This window comes from Podarcis tiliguerta, assembly GCF_965153285.1.
Source record: "Podarcis tiliguerta genome assembly, chromosome: Z".
Taxonomy (NCBI): Eukaryota; Metazoa; Chordata; class Lepidosauria; order Squamata; family Lacertidae; genus Podarcis; species Podarcis tiliguerta.
Window position 1 is genome coordinate 11,324,918 of NC_139553.1, and position 12,589 is coordinate 11,337,506.

Below are 12,589 nucleotides of genomic sequence, written 5' to 3' on the forward strand. Positions count from 1 at the left end.
AATTTCCCTATGGGCTTGCTTCGCAAGATGAAAACATCTTGCGCCTTTTTCTTAAAACCGTTAATGCATTCCTATGGGAAACCGTCAATGCACAGTGGTGCTTCGCAAGACGAAAAAATTCACAAGACGAAAAAACTCGCAGAACGAATTAATTTCGTCTTGCGAGGCACCACTGTATATTTTTCCTTTCAACCCATCAGCATTTACTGATGTTTTTAATTATAGTTTCATGCATCTCTTGCTCATATTATCCTTATCTGCTGCATTCCGCCTTGCTGTATTTTAATGGAAGTGCATATTATGATTTTTGCAAACAAACAAACAAATAAATTGCATTAAGTGTAAGGTGTGGATGTGACCAGAATCCCTAAATTAGGTAATCTCCTTAAGTGATTTTGGGGTGGGGAGTGTGTGGAGGGAGTGTTAGTTTAGGGGTAGGGAAGCTGTGGTCCAGGGGCCATATCTGGCCCTCCCTTTTATCTGGCACTCACTCCAAACCATATATATCCCTCACTGGCCCTACTTTGCACCCTCCTTGCTTGAGTGCTTCTGTTCCTGGCTGAAATGTGTTCTTGCCTCTTGCTTCCCTGGGTGGAAGATGGAAAGGAACCAAGCTAGTGCACAAAGCTTTAACATTTAAATTGTTCTGAGGAAAAATTCTGAGAGCCAGACAGAGAGGCCTGGGGGCCACATTAAACTATTTGGCCTAAGGTTTTTTTTTGACATGCAGTGGCAGAGTAAGTACAACCATCTCCTCAACACATGGAAATTCTTTCAGCTGGGGAGGCTGTGTGTGGAGGATTCCAAATCATCTGTTCCTGCAGATGTCCCTAAAAGCCCTTGGCTCCTGCCAGACAGGATTAAACCAGAGAAGTGTCTTCATTGAGCTGTTACTTAAATCAGCATTTACTCCAAAGCCTTGTGTGAAGAACAGTACATGTAGAAATACTGCCACCATGTGGCCAAACCACAGTGCAACACCAAAAGTAAACATTTGAATACTAAATACTGTTTTCTTACTGGCTGGTCCCATCTTGCTTCCTGGATGAGACCAGAGATCCATCTAGCCCAGCATTACCTGTGACCATAGGAAGCCTGCTAATAATAGGCTCCTGCGTATTTCTGAGGGTTCAAAGCACATGCTGCAATCTGCAGGGTAAGCCAGTACTGGTGTCCTGAGAGTAGAGCTGCCCACAAGCCACTGCAATGGAATTCTCACCTCCTAACAAGATGCTCCTGCTCTAGACTCCAACCAGCTACTCAGCCGTGCCTTCGTGCAGCATACAATAAGAGGGTGCCGGTTCACTTGTATCTCACCCGATGCTGAACATTCTGTGGCTTCTGGAGGCCACTGAGCATGCTCAGTCCCTCAGGGGGTCTGGGTTTAGGGTCCTCCGTCTCATTTCGGCTTTTTTAAAAAAAAATACACCGTATTTTTCGCTCTATAAGACGCACTTTTCCCCCTCCAAAAACTAAGGGGAAATAAATATGTGTGCGTCTTATGGAGCGAATGCAGACTCCATGGCTTCAGCGATAGCAACACGAAGCCTCCAAAGCGCAGTGGGAGCACTCCCGCTGCGCTCCGGAGGCTTCGGGTTGCTTTCGCTGAAGCCTGGAGAGCGAGAGGGGTCGGTGCGCACCAACCCCTCTCACTCCCAAGGCTTCAACGATAGGAGGCTTCAGGCAGCTATCCCTGAAGCCTGGAGAGTGAGAGGGGTCAGTGCGCACCGACCCCTCTCGCTCTCCTGGCGCTGCACAGAGAGGGAGAGCTGCGCAGCCCTCCTTCAGTGAAGCAGTAGCAGAAATGGAAGGGGCTCCGTTTCTCCTGCCGCTTCACTGAAGGGGCGCTGCGCAGAGAGGGTGAGAATTTTCTTTTGTTCTCCCCCTCTAAAACAAGGTGCGTCCTATGGTCAGGTGCATCCTATAGAGCGAAAAATACGGTAGTTTCGCATGCCTACGTATCTTAGGTTCCACATCAAACAAGCATTGCTTCATTCACGGTAGCCCAATTTTTTTGCCATTTATGCTGGCATGGAACCTGTGAAGTTTGCTGTTAAAGAGGGAAAGCTGTTTCCAGATTAAGAGGAGGCAGCTGAGGTCACTAGTGTTGTAAGAACAGCTTGATCTTCAAGCCCCGTGGAGGACGTTAAGGTCCATAAATAGCAACACCCTAGAGGTCCCAGGCCCTAAGGAAGTCAGATTAGCCTCAACCAGAGCCAGGGCCTCTTCAACACTGGCTCCGGCCTGGTGGAACGCTCTGCCTCATGAGACCAGGGCCCTGCAGGATCTGATTTCTTTCTGCAGGGAATGTAAGGCAGAGTTGTTCCACTTGGCCTTTGGCTTGGAACTTCCCTGGCTTTTTTCTAGCCCTCGTAGGACCAATATGGATAGCTGGCCTTGGTGAAGATTTGACGTTTTCATCCCCCAAAAGTTTTTTATTTGAGTTTCTACTGAATTGAGGCTGCATTTTAATGTTGTATTTTAATCTTCTTTTTAAGTTGTATTTTAATCAACTGTTTTTATACCTGGTGTTAGCCGCCCTGAGCCGGTCTTGGCTGGGGAGGGCGGGGTATATATATTAATCATCTTCATCATCATCATCTAGCCTAGCATTGCTGTTTCTGCCCTGGAACCCTCCAGTCAAAAGAGTCCTCCACGCCTGTCATTCCCTGCACAACAAAGACCTGCCATTTGAAGACAGACTGCCCCCATTTAACATCACAGTTACTAGCCATTTGTAGACCTATCTCCTCCACAAATGTGTCTAAGCAGCCACACATTGCTCTTAAAAGCCGTCTAAGGCAGTGTTCCCCAACCTTGGGCCTCCATCTGTTTTTGGACTACAACTCCCATCATCCTTGACCACTGGTCTTGCTAGCGAGGGATGATGGGAGTTGTAGTCCAAAACCAGCTGGCGGCTCAAGGTTGGGGAACACTGGTCTAAGGCAGCAGCCATCACTATAACTTGTGTGACTGGCTTCATCCTCACACCACTGCCCACAAATGCCTTGAACATCTGAAGGACCCTCTCCTTCCCTAGGCCCTCTCAGGTGCTGAGGAAATCAGCAGGGGGTGGGGCTTGGTAGCTCCTCCACCCTCAGAAGTTTGGGATGGTGGCGGCCCACAAGAGGGTAATTCTCTGTGGAGACCCCATAGCTGCGGAACTCCCTCCCCACAGAGATGCATCATTCATTCATTTCCTTTATCAGACGTATTAGTCACTTGTCACCCAAAGGTATCCAAGCAACTTGCAGCAAAAAGAAAAAAACAATGCGTAATATATTAATATTTCATATAACGTAACATCCATTTAAAAAAACTCAAATAATAAACAAAGCACAACTAAGACATAAAAGGTAAAGGTAAAGGGACCCCTGACCATTAGGTCCAGTCGTGACCGACTCTGGGGTTGCGGCGCTCATCTCGCTTTATTGGCCAAGGGAGCCGGCGTACAGCTTCTGGGTCATGTGGCCAGCATGACTAAGCCACTTCTGGCAAACCAGAGCAGTGCACAGAAATGCAGTTTACCTTCCCGCTGGAGCGGTACCTATTTATCTACTTGCACTTTGAGGTGCTTTCGAACTGCTAGGTGGGCAGGAGCAGGGACCAAGCAACGGGAGCTCACCCCATTGCAGGGATTCAAACTGCCGACCTTCTGACTGGCAGGTCCTAGGCTTAACCCACAGAGTCACCCGCGTCCCTAACTAACTAAGACATGCTAATTCATAAAAAAAAAAACTTAGCCTCCTCCTAATCCAAAACTCATTCACATCAAACCAACTGTTTCCCCCACTTTAACCCCCCCCACCCTACCCCACCCAGAAGTCTGGTGTGAAGGCCAGCTGCTGCTGGGTGGTCCAATGGCCGCCAGCGTTTCTCCTCTCCCTTCGGGGGGGGGGGGGGCTGTAGCAAAGCAGGAAGACGGAATTTAAAGTTTTACCTGCTTTGCAGTTGACTCAGCTACTGCTCTCCCCCTGCCCCCCTGCAAGGCACCCACCAAATCTATTCCAGAGTTTTCCCCAACCCTCCAGAGCATATTTGGGGAGGGGACAGGAGAGGGGATAAGGTCCTGTTGCACAGGCCTGTACTTTTATTTAGGGCTTAACCACACTTCTGCCTGTCCAGCCACTTTACTCTGGGGAAATCCACTGCCCATTGGTGAACTGGAACAGAAGCCAATCTGCACAAAAACCAAATGATGTTTGTTCCGACTGAGTGGCAAACAGCGGGGAAAGCAACAAGGTGAGCAAGAGACCGCTCAGACCTGGGACAAGAGGAAGTCTCCACCCCCATCATTCTGCCCGGACACTGAGGTCCAGCTCCGAGGGCCTTCTGGCAGTTCCGTCATTGCGAGCAGCAAAGCTACAGGGAACCAGGCAGAGGGCCTTCTCGGTAGTGGCGCCCGCCCTGTGGAACGCCCTCCCATCAGATGTCAAAGCGATAAATAACTACCTGACATTTAGAAGACATCTTAAGGCAGCCCTGTTCAGGGAAGTTTTTAATCTGTGATATTTTACTGTATTTTTTGTTTCTATGGAAGCCGCCCAGAGTGGCTGGGGAAACCCAGCCAGATGGGCGGGGTACAAATAATAAATTATTATTATTATTATTATGACACCTTCATTATACAGCTTCCAGCAAATGCTGAAGATGCACCTCTTTACCTTGGCTTTTGACAACTTATGTGTATATTTTTTTTGACCCACCTTATTATTTTTGCTATTTTAAGCTGTTTTCAATATTGTGTTTTAATGCTGTAACCTACCCTGGGACCTTAGGGTGAAGAGTGGGGAACAAACAAACAAATGTAATAAAAAAATTATATTTTGTGTTAGCATAGGCAGTTTGTATGCAACAGCACAGGCTAACACTGAGACATTCTGAGTGTAATTTAAGACAGCTTATGTTTATTTATCAGAAGCACATTCAAGTTTCACTATCTTAACGCAATACATTCTCAGGAAATTGTTTGTTAGGCAAGTGTTCACATAATGAGTCAATGATTTCCACTGATTCCTTTGGGGAAATATCTAATGTGTTCCTGATAATGGAATTTCAACCTTCAAATGACAGGGAAAATCTAGGAAAACCTTGCAAAACAAGTATGAAAATAAAAGTTCTCTTCTTTGTCTGATATCTCCCCCTTCTTCCCTGCAAGGTTTCTGGTGAAGTGGCTGCCAAGGACCAGCAAAACACAGAAAGTAAGGCTTCTTAAAGGTTGATTTTTTGTTTTTAGCACTACACAAAGGTCAGGCTGTTTGATATCTGAATCTACGGTGTGTATGCCATGACTTGGGTATTAATTCCTTGTGTCTGGATAAGCGGATTTCCATACAATGAACGTTTGGAGAGACCCCAAAAGGAGGTGGAGGTGGAGCCAATGAAAGGCAGAGCCAATTAATTCTGATTTTGTTCCCATTCTCTTTGCTGCTGAGTTATACAAGGGCAATACTGAGACCTGAAGAAGCAGCAGCTGATGGGTAGGGCCAGCCCTTGGTTTAGATGTAAGAAGGCAGACAGTGTAAGAAAAACACTGGGGCCTAATTTGAATAGTAGAGTGCCTGGTATCTGGTGGGCAGAGCTTGTGTGTTTTTTGCTCTAGAATCAGCCCCTCCCTTCAGGGTGTGTTCAGTTAAGAATGTCAGTTGAGAGGGACCAACTGCCTTCTTGTTTCTTGCCTCAGACTTGCCATCATGATGTTGCTTTAGTTTCCCTCAGACATTGCTATTTTGTTAGTTTTCTTTATTATTAAAGCTTAGTTTACATTTACGTGAGCCACTTATTTTTCTCAAAGAAAAAGAAACTCTGCTGAAGAATGGTGGAATACAGTGGACGCTCGGGTTGTGAATGTGATCCGTGAGGGATGCACATTTGCAACCCGCAGCATCCGCTACCTGCAGCGGAGTGTCTGCGCACACATGGGTTGCGATTCGGCGCTTCTGTGCATGCATAAAGTGCAATTTAGTGCTTCTGAGCATGTGTGACCGCCAAAACCTGGAAGTAACCCGTTCTGGTACTTCCGGGTTTCGGCGGTCTGTAACCCAAAAAAACGCAACCTGAAGCGTCTGTAACCTGAGCTATGACTGTATCCTAAATGTGGGCGAGTGAGAGGATATTTCCAGTTTGCCAGGAGGACTGATTTTGTTAATTACCCCCCCCCAACAGGCAGGTGGGGGCTGGCTGAGGTTGGAGGGGCAGTGCCACATTCAACAAATGGACCAGCCTCTAAATTGCCCCTTGTTGTCCCTCATACATTTGAGACACTACTCAGGATGCCTCCATAACAGCGGAAGGACTTGGAGGCCACATCTGACCCTCAGGTCTGAAGTTCCCTAGGCAAAAACAGCACTAAACTAGATGCACCGATGGTCTGGCTCTATATAAGGCAGCTTCTGACATTCCCAGAATTTGGGAGCTTAATTTGAGTGTTTGGGTTTGCCTCTGCAACTGTGTGGGATTGAATGATCCAATCGCTCCTGGTGCCACAGAACTACCCGGCCTTTAGTGAAGCTACAACCTGCACTTATTCTAGAAGCTGTCGGTCCATGACAGAAAATGCCTCTCTTGTTGGGGTCCTCGGAAAATGGTGCCACTGGATAATGTAGCTAAACTGAAGAAAGCAGATGATGAAATGGAAATGCCTTCCTCACAACGGTTGTAAACACAAGAAATGGAAATATAGCAGACAATGGAATTTGAATGTATGGAAGTAGGCTAGAATTAAGTGATATATAACAAGGAAAAAATATGGAATATTATTCCAATATGTGCTCAAAGCGGAGAGATTTTAACATGGACACGGGTGGAAGAATTTACTATTGCTCAATACGGAGGAATGGTGGTGGGAATTAAGGGAGCTAAAGTAGGGTTGTCATATTTCGAAAAGTGAAAATTCGAAAAGTTGTTGAATTTTTTTTGCAAGATCTAGAAAAAGTAGTAGTAGTTTTGGAGCTTTTTAAAGGAAATTCACCTCCAAAAATCATGAGTTTTCCCAGACATTTTAACTGATTTCCAGACATATGGCAGCCCTAGGTAAAGTAAATATTAAAGAAAAAACATGGTTGATACCCTTTGGACTTTTCATGGGGAAAATAAATGAATGGTTCTGAGAAACTTTGACTTAAATATTGTTTAACAGAAAGTGGAGAAGATCATGGACTGAATGTCTTAAATATTTTTTTCTTTTTAAAGTTAACTGATAGATGGAAAATCAGTTTTCTCTACTGTTACTTTTCCTTTTGTCTTTTTCATTTCATTTCATTTTGCTCCTCTCTCTCTCTCTCCTTCTCCTTCTTGTTTCTTTCTTTTTTCTTTTTCATTTCTCTTTGGAGTCCCATGTATGGGACCTTTGTTATGGTCCAGGGATTGTGTACTCATGGGGATGGTAGATGGTTAATGGAGAGCCTTGGGTGAGAGACAAAGCAATGTGGATCCCCCAGGGTGAGAGGCTGGAAGGAAAAAGGACCCTGGGCAAGAGCTGGGAAGTGAGCTGGGGACTGTGAACTACCTTTAGGAGAAGACTCTGCATTTTACTTGTTGTGTTTGCACTTTTTGGTAGCTGTTATTTTACTGTATTGTGAAAAACTTTAATAAAAAATCTCACATACTTAGAAAATGCCTGGTGCCAAGGTGTGATGCAAAAGGAGTGCAACTACAGTCATACCTTGGTTGTCGAACGCCTTGCGACTCAAATGTTTTGGCTCCTGAACTCGGAAGTGAATGTTCCAGTTTGCAAACATTCTTGGGAACACAAACGTCCGACGTGGCTTCCGAGTGCAGGAAGCTCCTGCAGCCAATCGGAAGCCGCATCTCGGTTGTTGAACATTTTCGGAAGTCGAACGGGCTTCCAGAACGGATTCTGTTCAACAACTAATGTACAATTGTAGAACTTTCCAAACTGGAGCAAACCTTGCTGGAAACAGAAGCTGCAAAGCAGTGCCTGATTCCAATGACACAAACTGCTCTGTTTAGCTGCCCTTGCTACGGGCACTGGCTGGCAGGGAATATGATCCTGGTTTGATGTTCTGGTTACTAAGAAATGATTAAACCAAAAGCCACAGTAGAGCAACAGCCTTCATTAAAGCCCACCAAAATGTCACAAACTAGTGTGCAACCATTTGAGTCATCCAGGGCTTTTCACCAGCTGAGTGTTATGCAATGGAGGGCAGGGCATCTGATCTGTGTGCAGAAGGTCCCAGGGTTAATCCACAGCATCTCTTGGTAGGGGCTGAGAGGTGTTGTTGTTGTTGTTGTTTAGTCGTTTAGTCGTGTCCGACTCTTCGTGACTCCATGGACCAGAGCACGCCAGGCACTTCTGTCCTCCACTGCCTCCCACAGTTTGATCAGACTCATGCTGGTAGCTTCAAGAACACCATCCAACCATCTCATCCTCTGTTGTCCCCTTCTCCTTGTGCCCTCCATCTTTCCCAACATCAGGGTCTTTCCCAGGGAGTCTTCTCTTCTCATGAGGTGGCCAAAGTATTGGAGCCTCAGCTTCACGATCTGTCCTTCCAGTGAGCACTCAGGGCTGATTTCCTTCAGAATGGATGCGTTTGATCTTCTTGCAGTCCATGGGACTCTCAAGAGTCTCCTCCAGCACCATGGTGCTGGAGAGGCTGGGAGGTACCTGTCTGAAAAACTGGGGAGCTGCTGCCATTCAGTGTAGACAACACAGAGCTAAAGGTAGCAATGGTCTGACTCAATATAAGGCAGCTTTCTATGCTTTTGGCCAGGAAGGGCTGTAGATCACTGGTAGAGAATCTGTTTTGCACGCAGGAGGTCCCAGGTTCAATCCCGAGCATCTCTAGGTAGGGCCAGGGCTGTTGGAAACTCTTGAGTTCTCCTGCCAGTCAGTGATTACAGTACTGAGGTAGATGGACCCAGAGTCTGACACAATATAAGGCAGCTTCCTGTATTCCTATGTGGGGCTGGTTGGGGATGATGAGGGGAGGGGGATGCAAAGACAGACATTGTGCTGCATGTTGAAGCTATGAGTGTGAATTTTTTCCAAAGACCAGAACATAAAGCCCAGCAACCAAGTTTGGATGTAATAGGAAACTGAGTGTTTAAATCAGGGGTGGGAAGTCTGTGGCCCTCCAGAAGTTGTTGGACTCAGTGGAGAAATGTGCTTATACATATATGTATATATTGCATTTTTGTTTAAAAGGAAGACCTCTGTGACTGCAACGAGGCCTTGTTTTGTTATAATGTGACAAGCCTGTTTGGCAGTTGGTTGCTAGGTAACAGGACTTGGCAGAAGAGGGGAGGCTGCCTTAAGATTTAGTGGGTGGGATTAGGGCTAAGAGTAGGTAAATGTCAGTCTGATTGGCTGGAGGTTTCAGTCAGTTGGACAGTGAATGGCTCAGCAACAGATTCAAATCTCCGTTCAGCTATGAAACTTACTAGGTGACTGTGCACCAGTTAACAACAACAACAACAACAACAACAACAACAACATCTATCACCATCATGCCATCCATTTGACTAGGTTTCCCCAGCCACTCTGGGTGGCTTCCAACAAATTAAAACATCGAACACAGCAAAACATCAGACATACAAAAACTTCCATATACAGGACTGCCTTCAGATATCTTATAAAAGTCAGATAGTTGTTTATCTCCTTGACATCTGATGGGAGGGCATTCCACAGGATGGGCGCGACTAACAATAAGGCCCCCTGTCTGGTTCCCTGTAATTTCAATTCTCAGTGAGGGAACCACTGGAAAACCCTGAGAGGTGGACCTCAGTGTGCGGGCTGAACGATGGGGGTGGAGACACTCCTTCAGGTATACAGGGTCAAGGCAGTTTAGGGCTTTAAATGTCAGTGCCAACTCTGAATTGTGCTTGGAAGCGTACTGGGAGCCAATGTTTATATTTTAGGACCGTTGTAATATGGTCCCAGTGGCCACTCCTAGTTACCAGTCTAGCTGCCACATTCTGGATTAGTTGTAGTTTCCAAATCACCTTCAAAGGTAGCCCTACATATAGCACATTGCAGTAATCCAAGTGGGAGATAACCAGGGGGTCTACCACTCTGACAAGACGGTGCACAGGCAGATAGGGTCTCAGCTGGTGTACCAGATGGAGCTGTTAGACAGTTGCCCTGGACACAGAAATAATCTGCACATCCATGGACAGCTGTCCTGGTCTTTCAGGGGTACAGTTACTCCATTCAGGACCAGGGAGTTCTGCACACCCACTTGCCCCTTGTCCCCCAGATATAGTGCTTCTGTCTTGTCAGGATTCAACCTCAATCCGTTAGCCACCATCCATCCTCCAACCTCCTCCAGACACTCACACAGGACGTTCACCACCAACACTTGTTCTAATTTAAATGACCTGGGTATAAACTGCATAGTGGTGAACACCCAGCCCGATCCCAGTGGTTTCATATAGATGCTAAAAGTATGGGGGAGAAGACAGAGCCCTGATTACCTCAAAAGTGATCATCCAGGGGTCTGAACACTCATCCCCCCCACACTTTCTGGACACAGCCCAGGAAGGAGCAGAACCACTGCATAACAGTTCCCCCAGCTCCCAGCCCTGCTAGAGGGTCCAGAAGGATACCATGGTCAATGGTATCAAAAACCGCCGAAAGATCTAGCAGAACCAGGAAACAGCTTTCACCTCTCTCTCTAGTCCACCGGAGATCGTTGACCAGCACGACCAAGGCAGTTTCAGTCCCATGATGGGGCCTGAATCCTTATTGGAAGGTGTGCCTGGAGTTGTTCCACGACCACCCACTCAATCACCTTGCTGAGGAATGGAAGATTTGAGACTAGGTGATAACTGGCCATAGTGGTTGGGTCCAAAGATGGTTTTTTAAGAAGTGGTTTAATAACCACCTCTTTAAGGGGTTCCAGGGAGACTCCCTCACAGAGAGAAACATTCACTATCTCACAGAGCCCACTTCTCAGCCCTCTCTGGCTCAGGATGGGCAAGGATCGAGAACAGGTGTTTGGTTTAACTTGTCTAAGCAGCCTGTCCACATCCTCAGAGATAACAGGTTGGAATTGATCCCTTACAACCTGACTAGACAGAGCACTGGCATTCTCTTTCTCTTTTTCTCAGCCTGCCCTACATAATAGGGTTGTTGTGAGGATAAAATATGATCACAGAATTCATCCTCCCCAGAGCATTAGGTAAGTTCTTCCAAATTTTAGTGATAAACCCATGTAACTGGTAGCTGCTAGTAGGATAGGTGGTAAACAAATAGAATGAATATTCAGAAGTTACTAAGCCATATTAAGTTGTGGAATGGGCAGTGACCTGAAGGGAAAAAGCTTTCCCCCCTATGAACGTGACCAAACCCCAGGAGGTAAAAAGAGAACAGGTGTTCTTCTGTTTATGGAATGCTCTCCCCTAGGAAGACTGCTAGGTGCCAACTGAGATTGTTTTGACCTCGGGCAAAGATGTTTTTGTTTTACAATGATGCAAAAGCATTCTCCTTTCCTACAATTCCTAGAAACAGGTATTCAGAAGCATACTGCCTTAGACTGTGGAGGCAGAGCACAGCTATCGTGTTTAGTGGGCAGTGGTAGCATTATGTTTTAAAGTCATCCAAGCTGGTGGTCACCACTACCTCTTGTGGGAATGAGTTCCACAGTTTAACTATGTGTTGTGTGTAGAAGTACTTTCTTTTCTCTGTCCTGAATCTTCCAACATTCAGCTTCATTGGACGTCCACGAGTTCTAGTGTTGTGAGAGAAGGAGAGGAACCTTCCTCTGTCCACTTTCTCAACACTGTGTATAATTTCACACACCTTTGTCATGTCACCCCTTACCTTTCCTCTAAACTAAAAAGCCCCAAATGCTGCAATCTTCCCTCAAAGGGGAGTCACCTCATTCTGTTGATCATTTCAGCCACCGTTTTCCAGAACCTTTTCCAACTCTACAATATTAGTTTTGAAGTGAGGAGATCAGAACTGTAGTCATACCTGGAATGTGAGTTCTGTTGCATAATGTTTGATGTATTACGGTATTTTAATATTTTGTTGGAAGCCTCCCAGAGTGGCTGGGGAAGCCCAGCCAGATGGGTGGGGTATAAATTATTATTATTATTATTATTATTATTATTATTATTATTATTATTATTATTATTATTCAAAATCCAAAAGACATCCATGCCTTCTCTTTTGGAGTGAACGTTTTACCACACCCTCAATTGCTATTTTGATCAACTGCTATTTTGATTAAGCCACCAGGGACAAATTGATTCATGTTCGTGGGGGAGGGAAGATTTCCAGCTCCAGATCACTAACTGGCTATCCCTGTCTGTCAGTAACATAATGTCACAATTTCATTTTTGTGAGCAAGTTAATACAGTGGTACCTCGGGTTAAGTACTTAATTCGTTCCGGAGGTCCGTTCTTAACCTGAAGCTGTTCTTAACCTGAAGCACCACTTTAGCTAATGGGGCCTCCTGCTGCCTCTGCGCCGCTGGAGCACGATTTTTGTTCTTATCCTGAAGCAAAGTTCTTAACCTGAGGTAATATTTCTGGGTAATATTTCTGAAGCGTATGTAACACGAGGTACCACTGTATGCCCTTGTTCATCTACTTTATGTATGAGACCTCCTGTGGTGTACAGTGG

The 12,589-nt window shown here is 45.8% G+C and overlaps 1 protein-coding gene across 4 annotated transcripts in view; it reads right to left on the reverse strand.

Annotated features, from left to right (window-relative positions):
* The window catches only part of MVB12B (multivesicular body subunit 12B), a 103,698-nt gene that overhangs the window by 5,987 nt on the left and 85,122 nt on the right, over window positions 1-12,589 (reverse strand). The window lies entirely within an intron of this gene.